Here is a 13,305-nt window from a genome sequence, read left to right on the forward strand (position 1 = left end):
CTAGGACATTGTCTTTTCCTGCTTATGTGCGAAATTTTTACGTTGAATGGTTGGAGGAGTAACTCCATCAAAAAAGCCGAGCATTTTTTACTTTGGATTTTTCCAGGAAAATGAATGGATTGTGGTTCATATGAATTTGATTCTTTGTGCCCGTTATTGGCATAGACTTCGAAACGTTGAAGAGCTAAGAGGAACCGTAATACTTCCTTTTCTATAGTGGAGTATTTCTTTTGGTGTCTGTTCATTTTTTTTTGAGAAATAGCCGATTGCTCTTTCCAAACTTGAATCATCATCCTGGGGTAGGATGCGCCTACTCCAATATCACCAGTGTCAATGCCCATTTTAAAAGGTTTGTCGAAATTCAGGGCTGCCAATACTGGGTTGTTTATTAGAATTGCCTTCAACTTTTCGAATGCTAGCTGGCAAGGCTCTGACCACACCACCTATGCACTTTTCTTTAGCTGTCTGTCAGGGGAGCAGCTAAGGTGCTGAAATTGGGAACAAATTTGCAGTTGACCTGCACATTCCCAGGAAGTGCAAGATTTCCTTCTTGGTTTTTGGAATGGGGAAATCCACCAGGGCCTGCACTTGTGCTGCCCTTGACAATACTCAACCTTGGCCCACAACATGGCCTAAATGTGTGACTTTGGCAAACTTGCTTTTTGCCAAGTTGACCACGAGGTGAGCATTCTGTAGCATTTGAAGAGGGCCTGATTTAAGTGGTCATCCCAGGTGCTGATGAAAACTAGCAGGTTGTCAAGGTTAACAGCATAATTATTTAGATCAGCTATCACTTGATTACTTAACCTTTGGCATGTGGCTGGTGCATTTTTCAGACTGAAGGGCATTACTCTGCACTGAAATAAGCCAGGGGGGGCGGGGGGTGGTGACAAAGGCAGAGATTTATTTTGCCTGCCAGGTCATAGGTATTTGTCAGTATTCTTTCAATAAGTCTATTTTGCTGATGTAGATGGAATTTCCTACCTGGTCTGTGCAGTCTTCGATACGGGGGATTGGGTATGTATCTGTTTTGTAACTGCACTGACCTTGCGGTAATCAATACAGAGCCTGATGGAACCATCAGGCTTGGGAGCTAATACTCTAACTGGGTTCGATTCAATCATTTTCCAGCATGTACTGGATGCCCTGGCGGACCAGAGCTAGCTTATTTGGATTCAGTCTATAGGGGCTCTGTTTTATTGGTGGGGTCTCTCCTACCTCCACAAGGTGCACTGTTAAAGATGTGCAACTCAGTTTTGTGCCTGCAGACTTCCTTGAAACATAGCAAATAGGAGCAGGAGTAGGCCATTTCAGCCCTTTGAGCCTGCTCCGCCGTTCATTATGATCATGGCTGATCAACCAACTCAGTAGCCTGTTCCCGCTTTCGCCCCATACCCTTTGATCCCTTTAGACCCAAAGCTATATCTAACTCCTTCTTGAAAACATACAATGTTTTGGCCTCAACTGCTTTCTGTGGTAGCGAATTCCACAGACTCACCACTCTCTGGGTGAAGAAATTGCTCCTCACCTCAGTCCTGAAAGGTTAACCCCGTATGACTCCTGCTTCTAGACTCCCCCACCATCGGGAACATCCTTCCTGCATCTACCCTGTCAAGCCCTGTCAGAATTTTATAGGTTTCTAAGAGAGCCCCCTCACTCTTCAGTCTGGTAAACCTTCACTGCACTCCCTCAATAGCAAGAACATCCTTCCTCAGATAAGGAGACCAAAATTGCACACAATATTCCAGGTGTGGCCTCACCAAGGCCCTGTATAATTGCAGCAAAACATCCCTGCTCCTGTACTCGAATCCTCTCACTATGAAGGCCAACATATCATTTGCCTTTTTTACCGCCTGTTGCACCTGCCTGCTTACCTTCAGCAACTGGTGTAAGAGAACACCCAGGTCTCGTTGCATACTCCCCTCTCTCAGTTTATAGTCATTCAGATAATAATCTGCCTTCCTGTTTTTGCTAAAGAAGTGGATAACCTCACATTTATCCATATTATACTGCATCTGCCATGCATTAGCCCACTCATTCAACTTATCCAAATCACCCTGAAGCCTCTCTGCATCCTCTTCACAACTCACCTTCTCACCCAGTTTTGTGTCATTCTGCAAATTTGGAGATATTACATTTAGTTCCCTCATCTAATTCATTAATGTATATTGTGAATAGTTGGAGTCCTAGCACCGATCCCTGCGGTACCCCACTAGTCACTGCCTGTCATTCGGAAAAAGATCTATTTATCCCTACTCTTTGTTTTCTGTCTGCCAACCAATTTTCTATCCATCGCAATACACTACCCCCAATCCCATGCACTTTAATTTTACATGCTAATCTCTTATGTGGGACTTTGTCGAAAGCCTTCTGAAAGTCCAATTAAACCACATCCACTGGCTCCACCTCATCAACTCTACTTGTTACATCCTCGAAGAATTCTAGTAGATTTGTCGAGCAGGATTTCTCTTTCGTAAATCCATGCTAACTCTGCCCGATTCTACCATTATAATAAATGCAAAATACCGCAGATGCTGGAAATTTGAAATAAAAACAAGAAATGCTGGAACCACTTAGCAGGTCTGGCAGCATCTGTGGAAAGAGAAGCAGAGTTAACGTTTCGGGTCAGAGACCCTTCTTCGGAACTAGAAAATATTAGAAATGTCAAAGGTTATAAGCAAGTGAGGTGGGGGTGGGGCAAGAGATAACAAAGGAGAAGGTATAGATTGGACAAAGCCACATAGCTGACCAAAAAGTCATGGAGCAAAGGCAAACAATATGTTAATGGTGTGTTGAAAGACAAAGCATTAGTACAGATAAGGTGTTAACGGACTGAAGATTGAACAGCAGCAAGTACAAACATGAAAAAAAAAAGTGGGTAAGCAAACTGAACAAACTAAGATGAAATGAAATAAACCAAAAAAAAAATGTAAAAAAGAAAAAAACAACTAAAAATAAAAGCAAAATGGGGGGCCCATCATGCTCTGAAATTATTGAACTCAAATGTTCAGTCCGGCAGGCTGTAGAGTGCCTAATCGGAAAATGAGATGCTGTTCCTCGAGCTTGCGGTGATGTTCACTGGAACACTGCAGCAAGCCCAGGATAGAGATGTGAGCAGGGGGGAGTGTTGAAATGGCAAGCAACCGGAAGCTCAGGGTCCAGCTTGTGGACTGAGCGGAGGTGTTCCGCAATGCAATCACCCACTCTGCGTTTGGTCTCCCCAATGTCGAGGAGACCACATTGCGAGCAGCTAATACAGTATACTACATTGAAAGAAGTACTAGTAAATCGCTGCTTCACCTGAAAGGAGTGTTTGGGGCCTGGGATAGTGAGGAGAGAGGAGGTAAATGGGCAGGTATTACACCTCCTGCGATTCTACCATTGTTCTCCAAATGCTGTGCTATAAAATCTTTGATAATGGACTCTAGAATTTTTCCCACTACCGACATCAGGCTGACTGGTCTATCATTCCCTGCTTTCTCTCTACCTCCCTTTTTAAATAGTCAGGTTAGATTAGCTACCCTCCAATCTGTAGGAACTGTTCCACTATTTCTAGGGCTACTTCCTTAAGTACTCTGGGATGCATACCATTAGTCCCTGGGGATTTATTGGCCTTCAATGCCATCAATTTCCCCAACACCATTTCTCTACTAAATTTCTTTTAGTTCCTCTCTCTCACTAAGCCCTTTGTTCCCCAACATTTCTGGTGTGATATTTGTGTCCTCCTTTGTGAAGACAGAACCAAAGTATGCATTCAGGGCGGTGCAGTGGTTAGCACCGCAGACTCACAGCTCCAGGGACCCGGGTTCAATTCTGGGTACTGCCTGTGCGGAGTTTGCAAGTTCTCCCTGTGACTGCGTGGGTTTTCGCCGGGTGCTCCGGTTTCCTCCCACCGCCAAAGACTTGCAGGTGATAGGCAAATTGGCCATTGTAAATTGCCCCTAGTGTAGGTAGGTGGTAGGGAATATGGGATTACTGTAGGGTTAGTATAAATGGGTGGTTCCTGGTCGGCACAGACTCAGTGGGCCGAAGGGCCTGTTTCAGTGCTGTATCTCTAAATTTAGTTGGTCAGCCATTTCTTTATTCCCCATAATAAATTCCCCCGTTTCTGACTGTAAGGGACCTAAATGTGTCCTCACCAATCCTTTTGTCTTCACATACCCATAGAAACTTTTACAGTCAGTTTTTATGTTCCTCGCAAGCTTGCTTTCGTACTCTATTTTCCCCTTCTTAATCAATCCCTTGGTCCTCCTTTGCTGAATTCTAAACTGCTCCCAATCCTCAGGTCTGTTGTTTTTCCTGGCAGATTTATATGCCTCTTCCTTGGATCTAATGCTATCTCTAATTTCCCTTGTAAGCCATGGTTTGGCTACCTTTCCAGTTTTACTTTTGCGCCAGACAGGGATAAGCAATTGTTGCAATTCATCCCTGCGCTCTTTAAATGTTTGCCATTGCCTATCTACCGTCATCTCTTTAAATAATGTTTCCCAATCCGTCATGGCCAACTCACACCTTCGTAGTTTCCTTTACTAAGATTCAGGACCCTTGTCTCAGAATCAACGACGTCACTCTCCATCTTGATGAAAAATTCTATCATATTATGGTTGCTCGCCTCCAAGGGTCTCACACCACTAGATTGTCAATTATCTCTCTCTCATTACACAATACCCAGTCTGGGATGGCCTGTTTTCTTATTGGTTCCTCAACGTATTGGTCCAGAAAACCATCCCGTATACAGTCCAAGGATTCCTCCTCTATGGTATTGTGACTAATTTGATTTGCCCAATCTATATGCAGATTGTCACCCATAATTAGAGATGTTCCTTTATCGCATGCATCTCTAATTTCCTGTTTAATGCCATTTCCAACATCAGTTTGGGAGTCTATATACAACCTCCACTGATGTTTTTTGCCCCTTAGTATTTCTCAGCTTCACCCATACAGATTCCACACTGTCAGAGCTAATATCTTTCCTCACTATTGCTTTAATTTCCTCTTTAACCAACAATGCAACTCCACCACCTTTTGCTTTTTGTCCGTCCTTCCTAAATACTGAATATCCCTGGATGTTAATTTCCCATCCCTGGTTGAACTCCTTTAATAATGTGATTAGGTCTCATGGACAAATGTGGGTTAATTAAGGAAAGCCAGCATGGATTTCTTAAGGGAAAGTCATGTTTAATTAAATTGCTGGAGTATTTTGAGGAGGTAACAGAGGTTGATGAGGGCAATGCTGTTGATGTGGTGTACATGGACTTTCAAAAGGCATTTGATACTGTGCCACACAAGACTTGTGAGCAAACTTGTCGCTCATAGAATAAAAGGGGCGGCAGCAACATAAATACGGAATTGGCTGAGTGACAGAAAAGAAAGACTAGCAGTTAATCAATGTTTATCGGGCTGGAAGGTGGTTTGTAGTCAAGTTCCCCAGGGGCCAGTGTTGGGATCCTTGCTTTTCCTGATATTTATTTATGACCAAGGCCTTTGTGTACAGGGCATAATTTCAACGTTTGCAAACAATACGAAACTTGGAAACATTGTGAACTGTGAAGAGGATAGTGCAGAACTCCAAAAGGACATAGACAAGTTGGTGGAATGGGCAGACAGGTGGCAGATGAAGTTCATTACACAGAAATGTGAAGTGATTCATTCTGGTAGGACGAACATAGAGACACAATATAAAATAAAGGGTACAATTCTAAAGGGGTTGCAGGAGCAGAGGGACCTGGGTGTATATGTGCATAAGTCACTGAAGGCGGCAAGACAGGTTGACATAGCGGTTAATAAAGCTTCAGTATCCTGGGCTTTATTCATAGGGGCAGAGTGTACAAGAGCAAGGAAGTTATGTTGAACATGTCTAAGACACTAGTTCGGCCTCAGCTGGAGTATTGCGTCCAGTTCCTGGCACCACACTTGAGGAAAGACGTGAGGGAATTGGAGAGAGTACAGAAAAGATTCACGAGAATGATTCCAGGGATGAGGAACTTCAGTTATGAAGATAGATTGGAGAAGTTGGGACTGTTTTCCTTGAATAAAAGGCTGAGAGGTGATTTGATAAAGGTATTCAAAATCATAAGGAGACCTGACAGAGTAGATAGAAACAGTTCCCACTCATGAAAGGATTGAGAATGAGCGGGCACAGATTTAAAGTATTAGTAAGAGAAACAAAAGTGACATGAGGCAAAACTTTTTCAAGCGAGAACGATTAAGGTCTGGAATGTACTGCCTCAGAACGTGGTGGAGGCAGTTTCAAATGAAGCATTCAAAAGTGAATTAGACTGTTATACGAAAAGTAAGAATGTACAGGGTTACGGGGAGAAGGGGGGGAATGGAATTGAGTGAACTGCTCTTTCAGAGAGCTGGTGCAGACATGATGGTCTGAATGGCCTCCTTCTGCACTGTAACAATTCTGTGATTCTGTCTTGGTTTCGGGTAGTGCTCCCACGCAATTGATTAGAACTCCACTGAAACATTCTTCGAAAGCAGGAATAGGGCTCAGTGGCGCAGCTTTATTGGTAGGTTGGGGCTTCCCAATAATCTGGCTGGTATGGCGGGTCTGGCAGAATTTAACCACATCCTTGTGGAGTTGTGGCCAGTAAAAAAGTCGGCTAATTTGGGCTTAGGTCTTTTGGATATACACATGCCCAACTACAGGGATTTCATGGGTAATCCACAGAATCTCTGCGATATTTAGGCGGGGGGGCATAACTTGGTGAACTACTGTCCACTCCTCCTCTGCAGGTTGCTGTGGGGGGTGGGGGTTGGAGGTCTCCATTGCCTCATTAAAATTTCATTTTTTAAATAGTAACACTCAGGCTGCTTCTCTGTGTCTGGCTCAGAATAAGCTGCCTGTGCAATCTTTTTTAAAATCAGGGTCTGCTTTTTGGGCTTCAATTATGGAGAGTCTATCATATACTGCCCCTAAATCTCTGAAAAAAGTTTCAGCCAGCCAGACCTCAGTCATCGGGCTGATTTTCTGGTTCAGCTCTCTTGGGGAACATACTTGGCCATGGCCCTTGTTACTGCACAAGCAGGGAAGATTCCAGGGATTTCCTCCTGTAATTGCTCTGTCTCCTCGGCCTCACTGGGCTAGTCTAATATCACTGGGGCTGAGACCACCTCACCTTCAGCCAGATCACTGGTAAGTCTATGCCAGCCAGAGATAGACTGGGGACAATTCCTACAGTAACTGCTCCAGAAACCAGGTCGCACTGCAAGTGGACCCGATACAGGGGCACAGACATGTATCCTTCAATTCCTTTTACCACAACCTTTGCTTTTAGAAGGCTGTCTGGTGGAAAGGTCATTCTTTTATCCAGCATAAGGGATTGAATGGCCCGTTTCTTGAAGCAGGACAATCGGTTTACTTGCCTCACTAGAAGGGTATGGAGACACTGTTCCTTTTAAAACAAAATCCTGATATCCTCCAGAAATTTTCTCTACTTCTCCTGCACCTATGGCAGTATCCTTTGTGGAATTCTTTCCCATGGCTAGGGTTGCACTCTGATCTGCCAGGACACCATTTTCTTTGTTAACCTTGTGCAACCCTACAAGATTAATAAGGCTTCCCTTTAACTTGCAACAGTCAGCTTTGATATGCCTGGTTTTGCTGCAATGGGAACACACACGTCTGTGGTGTACATTTCTGCCCTCTGCATTTTCTTTCCTTACTGGTGGAGGGCTTCTGGTGTGCTCATCATTTGTTTCTCTGTCACTAACACTCCATCTTTCATCACTTTCCCAGCCTCTGGGTATTATCAAGAAAGGCTTCTGTGAGTAAAAAGTTTATGTGCGAGATCAAAGTCATCTGCCATGGCGGTGGCAGCTTCTCTCACCGTGAATTCTTTGTTCTTCTATGAGTGTTCTAATACTACTTGGAATGCTATTTTAAAACTCTTCCAGCAATACCACTTCTCTCAAATTTTCATATGAGGGTTCCAGCTTGACAGACCATATCCAGCAATCAAAACCATATGTTTGACTCTTTCGAATTCAAGGTAAGTCTGCGAGTCTTTTCTGGGTGTGTTGGAATTTCTGTCTATATTCTTCCAGTACCAGCTCGTATGCATTTAGAATTGCAGCTTTAGTTTGTTCATAATCAGAGGAACTTTATTCTGATAATAGGGAAAAAGCTTTTATTTTTCTATTCATTCATGGGATGTGGGCATTGCTGGTAGGCCAGCATTTATTGCCCATCCCTAATTACCCTAGAGAAGGTGGTGAGCTGCCCTCTTGAGCCGCTGCAGTCCTTTGGGTGGAGGTACAGCAACAGTTGTCACGAAAGTGCCTCTGTTTTGTTAAATATATTTTTTTGAGGATTCATTTTTGAAAGCTGGAAGAAATGTTAATCTTTGGTGTTTTCAAAGGGGGTCATGAAAAGGCCACTTGACTTTGAAAAACAGTCCCTGGAAATGTTTTTTTTTTTAAAAAAAAGAGGCACTGAAAGGTCTTGAGGAAAACAAACCTTTCCGGGAAACCACCTTCCAGCAACAACAAAAAACTTTTCCGAGAAACCACCTGACTTCCAGCTCAATAAACAGAGAATTTTGGACACCAGGAGAAATTATTTACAAAGTAGTGGCAGGTCAAGATTGATGGAGGTCAAAAGGTTGACCACCTGTTGTCAGTTTCGCTTTTAATTGTTTTGAGTAGGGGTTGAACTGTATATTCACTCCAAGGAGAGAAGAGAATTCCCAAGGAAGGAGAGAAGACCACATCCCAGCTCAGCTTTCCAGCACCTCTCTAAAAGGTCCAGAGAAGTCCATTGTGTCAACTCATCTTGTCTCCTGTTTTTGAAGAAAAACCTGCTAAATTAATTCTCAAAGCTGTCTGAAACAAACTGTTCTAAAAGATCCCAGGGATCTGTGAGAGGGGCCAGACTGTATGCCAGTTTTGGAACACAACATATCTCATCTGCTGTTTCTTTAAGAATGAGCAAGCATTCAGCTCAAGTGTTTTGCTTTTTGTCTGTAATCAAGCCGTGAAAACAAAAATCCCTTTATTTTTCCGGTTAAACGGCGTATGTGTGTGCGTGAAAGGTAAAAAGGGAACTTTTATATTTCAATCGGTGTGTTTATGCTTGACTTCATTACTGGTTAAGACTTGTTTTATAATAAACTGACAATTTTTTGTTTATTAAAGAAACCTAGTTGGTGTGTTTTATTCTGGGATAAAAATAGAGTCTATGATTGACCATATCGGTAAGCGGGAAATTTTTAAAAAATATGTTGTGACCTGTGGAGAAGTGGAACTAGAACAAACAGTGCACTCCTCCGCCTCGGTTGGATCAAATAATTGTTTTTTTTTGCGGGATAAACCCAACGCCGACAACGTACAATTGGAAGTGGGGTAATAATTGAAAAAGGAAAAATAAAAAGAACCAGGTTTCTTGTGTAATAAAGTCTACACCACCGTCTGCTCACAGTGTGGTCTCCTCTACATTGGGGAGACCAAGCGCAGACTGGGTGACCGCTTTGCGGAACATCTCCGCTCAGTTCGCAAGCAGGACCCTGAGCTTCCGGTTGCTTGCCATTTCAACACTCCCCCCTGCTCTCACGCTCACATCTCTGTCCTGGGATTGCTGCAGTGTTCCAGTGAACATCAACGCAAGCTTGAGGAACAGCATCTCATCTACCGATTAGGTACACTACAGCCTGCCGGACTGAACATTGAGTTCAATAATTTCAGAGCATGACAGCCCCCCACTTTACTTTCATTTTTAGTGATTTCTTTTTTTCTTTTTACATTCTTTTTACATTTTTTACAATCTTTTTTTTTTGCATTTATTTCATTTCATCTTAGTTTGTTCAGTTTGCTTACTCACTTTTTTTCAGGTTTGCACTTGCTGCTGTTCAATATTCAGTGTATTCACACCTAATTTGTACTAATGCTTTGTCTTTCAACACACCATTAACATATTGTTTGCCTTTGCTCCGTGACCTTTTGGTCAGCTATGTGGCCTGGTCCAATCTGCACCTTCTCCTTTGTTATCTCTTGCCCCACCCCCACCTCACTTGCTTATAACCTGTGACTTTTCTAATATTTGTCAGTTCCGATGAAGGGTCACTGACCCGAAACGTTAACTCTGCTTCTCTTTCCACAGATGCTGCCAGACCTGCTGAGTGGTTCCAGCATTTCTTGTTTTTATTATAGCTAAGAAAGTAGACATAGTTAAAATAGCACATTTGTAATTGGAAGGAAGCAAACCAGAGGGTAGTGAAGTTGAATTAGCTATAATTCAGTTACAGATGAAGCAGTTTGAGCTTGAACAGAAAAAGCAGGAAAAAAATTGAAAAAACTTGAACTAGAAAGAAAATTGGTGATGAAGAAACTTGAACCTGAGGAAAAGAAAAGAGAAAGAGAAAAAGAAAGGAATTTGAATTTAAAAAGATGGAACTAAGACAAAAGAGCAGCCTTGGCTCCAAGGAAAGTTCTTGTGAGGAAAAATCCGACTCCAGCCCAGGACCCAGGGACAGCTGTTTAAATTTGTACAAGCCCTCCCTAAGTTTGAGGAAAGGGACGTAGAGGCATTTTTCATTTCTTTTGAAAAGATAGCCAAGTAGATGAAATGGCTGAAGGAAAGCTGGACACTGCTTATGCACAGCAGGTTGATGGCAGAGCTCATGAAGTTCATGCCATGCTTTCTGAAGAGGCTTCTGTAGATTGAGATGGCAAAAAAGCTACTCGCACTGCATATGAGTTAGTCCCTGAAACTTACAGGCAGAAATTTCGGAACCTCCCGAGATGGTGTGAGCACACGTGCACAGAATTTGACAGCGTAAAACAAATTAATTTTGATCGTTGGATGTGGGCACTAAAGGTAGAGGCCACGTATGAGAACTTTCTCCTGGAAGAATTAAAAAATTCACTCCCTCCATTAGCAAGAACCATATAGAGAACTAGAAGGGCAGCAGAAATTGCTGATGATTATCAGCTTGCTTAGAAGGCCAAACGCTTAGTCCATCACAAACCCGACAACTCTGTCGGAACATTGGCAGTGGCTTTATAAGAAAGCATCCCACTCACTACCTCTTTCTCTGGACAACTGGGGTAATAAAGGTACCTTGCTGGTGTCGCCCAAATCCAGAGAATAAAAAGAAACCCTTTATATGTACAATTATTGGGAAACAACTGTTCTTTGTCCCAGGATTCCTTGCCCATACGTATATAAACGTATGAATTAAGAGCAGGAGTAGGCCTTTTGCACCACCGCACCCCCTCCCATTTGATAAGATCCTTGAGTGGCCTCAACTCCACTTTCCTTCCTGCCCCCAAAAACACGATTCCCTTGTCTATTAAGAATCTACCTAACTCAGCCTTGAATATATTCAATGATCCAGCCTCTTTTGCTCTCTGTGGAAGCAAATTCCACAGAATAACGACGCTGAGAGAAAAAAATTCTTATCTCCATCTTAAATGGGAGACCCCTTATTTTTAAACTGTGTCCACCAGTTTTCATCTCCACCCGGTCATGTCCCCTCACGATCTTAGAAGTTTCAATAAGATCGCTCATTCCTCTAAACTCCAATGGCCCAATCTGTTCAACCTTTCCTCATATAATAATCCCTTCATCCCAGGAATCAGTCGAGTTCTTTTGGGCCTCCTTATCTCGAGAGACAATGGATACGCGCCTGGAGGTGGTCAGTGGTTTGTGAAGCAGCGCCTGGAGTGGCGATAAAGGCCAATTCTGGAGTGACAGGCTCTTCCACAGGTGCTGCAGAGAAATTTGTTTGTCGGGGCTGTTGCACAGTTGGCTCTCCCCTTGCGCCTCTGTCTTTTTTCCTGCCAACTACTAAGTCTCTTCGACTCGCCACAATTTAGCCCTGTCTTTATGGCTGCCCGTCAGCTCTGGCGAATGCTGGCAACTGACTCCCACGACTTGTGATCAATGTCACACGATTTCATGTCGCGTTTGCAGACGTCTTTATAGCGGAGACATGGACGGCCGGTGGGTCTGATACCAGTGGCGAGCTCGCTGTACGATGTATCTTTGGGGATCCTGCCATCTTCCATGCGGCTCACATGGCCAAGCCATCTCAAGCGCCGCTGACTCAGTAGTGTGTACAAGCTGGGGATGTTAGCCGCTTCAAGGACTTCTGTGTTGGAGATATGGTCCTGCCACCTGATACCAAGTATTCTCCGGAGGCAGCGAAGATGGAATGAATTGAGACGTTGCTCTTGGCTGGCATACGTTGTCCAGGCCTCGCTGCCATAGAGCAAGGTACTGAGGACACAGGCCTGATACACTCGGACTTTTGTGTTTCGTGTCAGTGCGCCATTTTCCCACACTCTCTTGGCCAGTCTGGACATAGCAGTGGAAGCCTTACCCATGCGCTTGTTGATTTCTGCATCTAGAGACAGGTTACTGGTGATAGTTGAGCCTAGGTAGGTGAACTCTTGAACCACTTCCAGAGCGTGGTCGCCAATATTGATGGATGGAGCATTTCTGACGTCCTGCCCCATGATGTTCGTTTTCTTGAGGCTGATGGTTAGGCCAAATTCATTACAGGCAGCCGCAAACCTGTCGATGAGACTCTGCAGGCATTCTTCAGTGTGAGATGTTAAAGCAGCATCGTCAGCAAAGAGGAGTTCTCTGATGAGGACTTTCCGTACTTTGGACTTCGCTCTTAGACGGGCAAGGTTGAACAACCTGCCCCCTGATCTTGTGTGGAGGAAAATTCCTTCTTCAGAGGATTTGAACGCATGTGAAAGCAGCAGGGAGAAGAAAATCCCAAAAAGTGTGGGTGCGAGAACACAGCCCTGTTTCACACCACTCAGGATAGGAAAGGGCTCTGATCAGGAGCCACCATGTTGAATTGTGCCTTTCATATTGTCATGGAATGAGGTGATGATACTTAGTAGCTTTGGTGGACATCCAATCTTTTCTAGTAGTCTGAAGAGACCACGTCTGCTGACGAGGTCAAAGGCTTTGGTGAGATCAATGAAAGCAATGTAGAGGGGCATCTGTTGTTCACGGCATTTCTCCTGTATCTGACGAAGGGAGAACAGCATGTCAATGGTCGATCTCTCTGCACGAAAGCCACACTGTGCCTCAGGGTAGACGCGCTCGGCCAGCTTCTGGAGCCTGTTCAGAGCGACTCGAGCAAAGACTTTCCCCACTATGCTGAGCAGGGAGATTCCACGGTAGTTGTTGCAGTCACCGCGGTCACCTTTGTTTTTATAGAGGGTGATGATATTGGCATCGCGCATGTCCTGGGGTACTGCTCCCTCGTCCCAGCACAGGCATAGCAGTTCATGTAGTGCTGAGAGTATAGCAGGCTTGGCACTCTTGATTATTTCAGGGGT

General features: G+C 43.9%; 1 protein-coding gene across 3 annotated transcripts in view; it reads right to left on the minus strand.

Moving 5' to 3' along the window:
* The window catches only part of LOC137377521 (transcription factor Dp-1-like), a 68,887-nt gene that overhangs the window by 16,899 nt on the left and 38,683 nt on the right, over positions 1-13,305 (minus strand). The window lies entirely within an intron of this gene.

Source organism: Heterodontus francisci, chromosome 15 (assembly GCF_036365525.1).
Source record: "Heterodontus francisci isolate sHetFra1 chromosome 15, sHetFra1.hap1, whole genome shotgun sequence".
Taxonomy (NCBI): Eukaryota; Metazoa; Chordata; class Chondrichthyes; order Heterodontiformes; family Heterodontidae; genus Heterodontus; species Heterodontus francisci.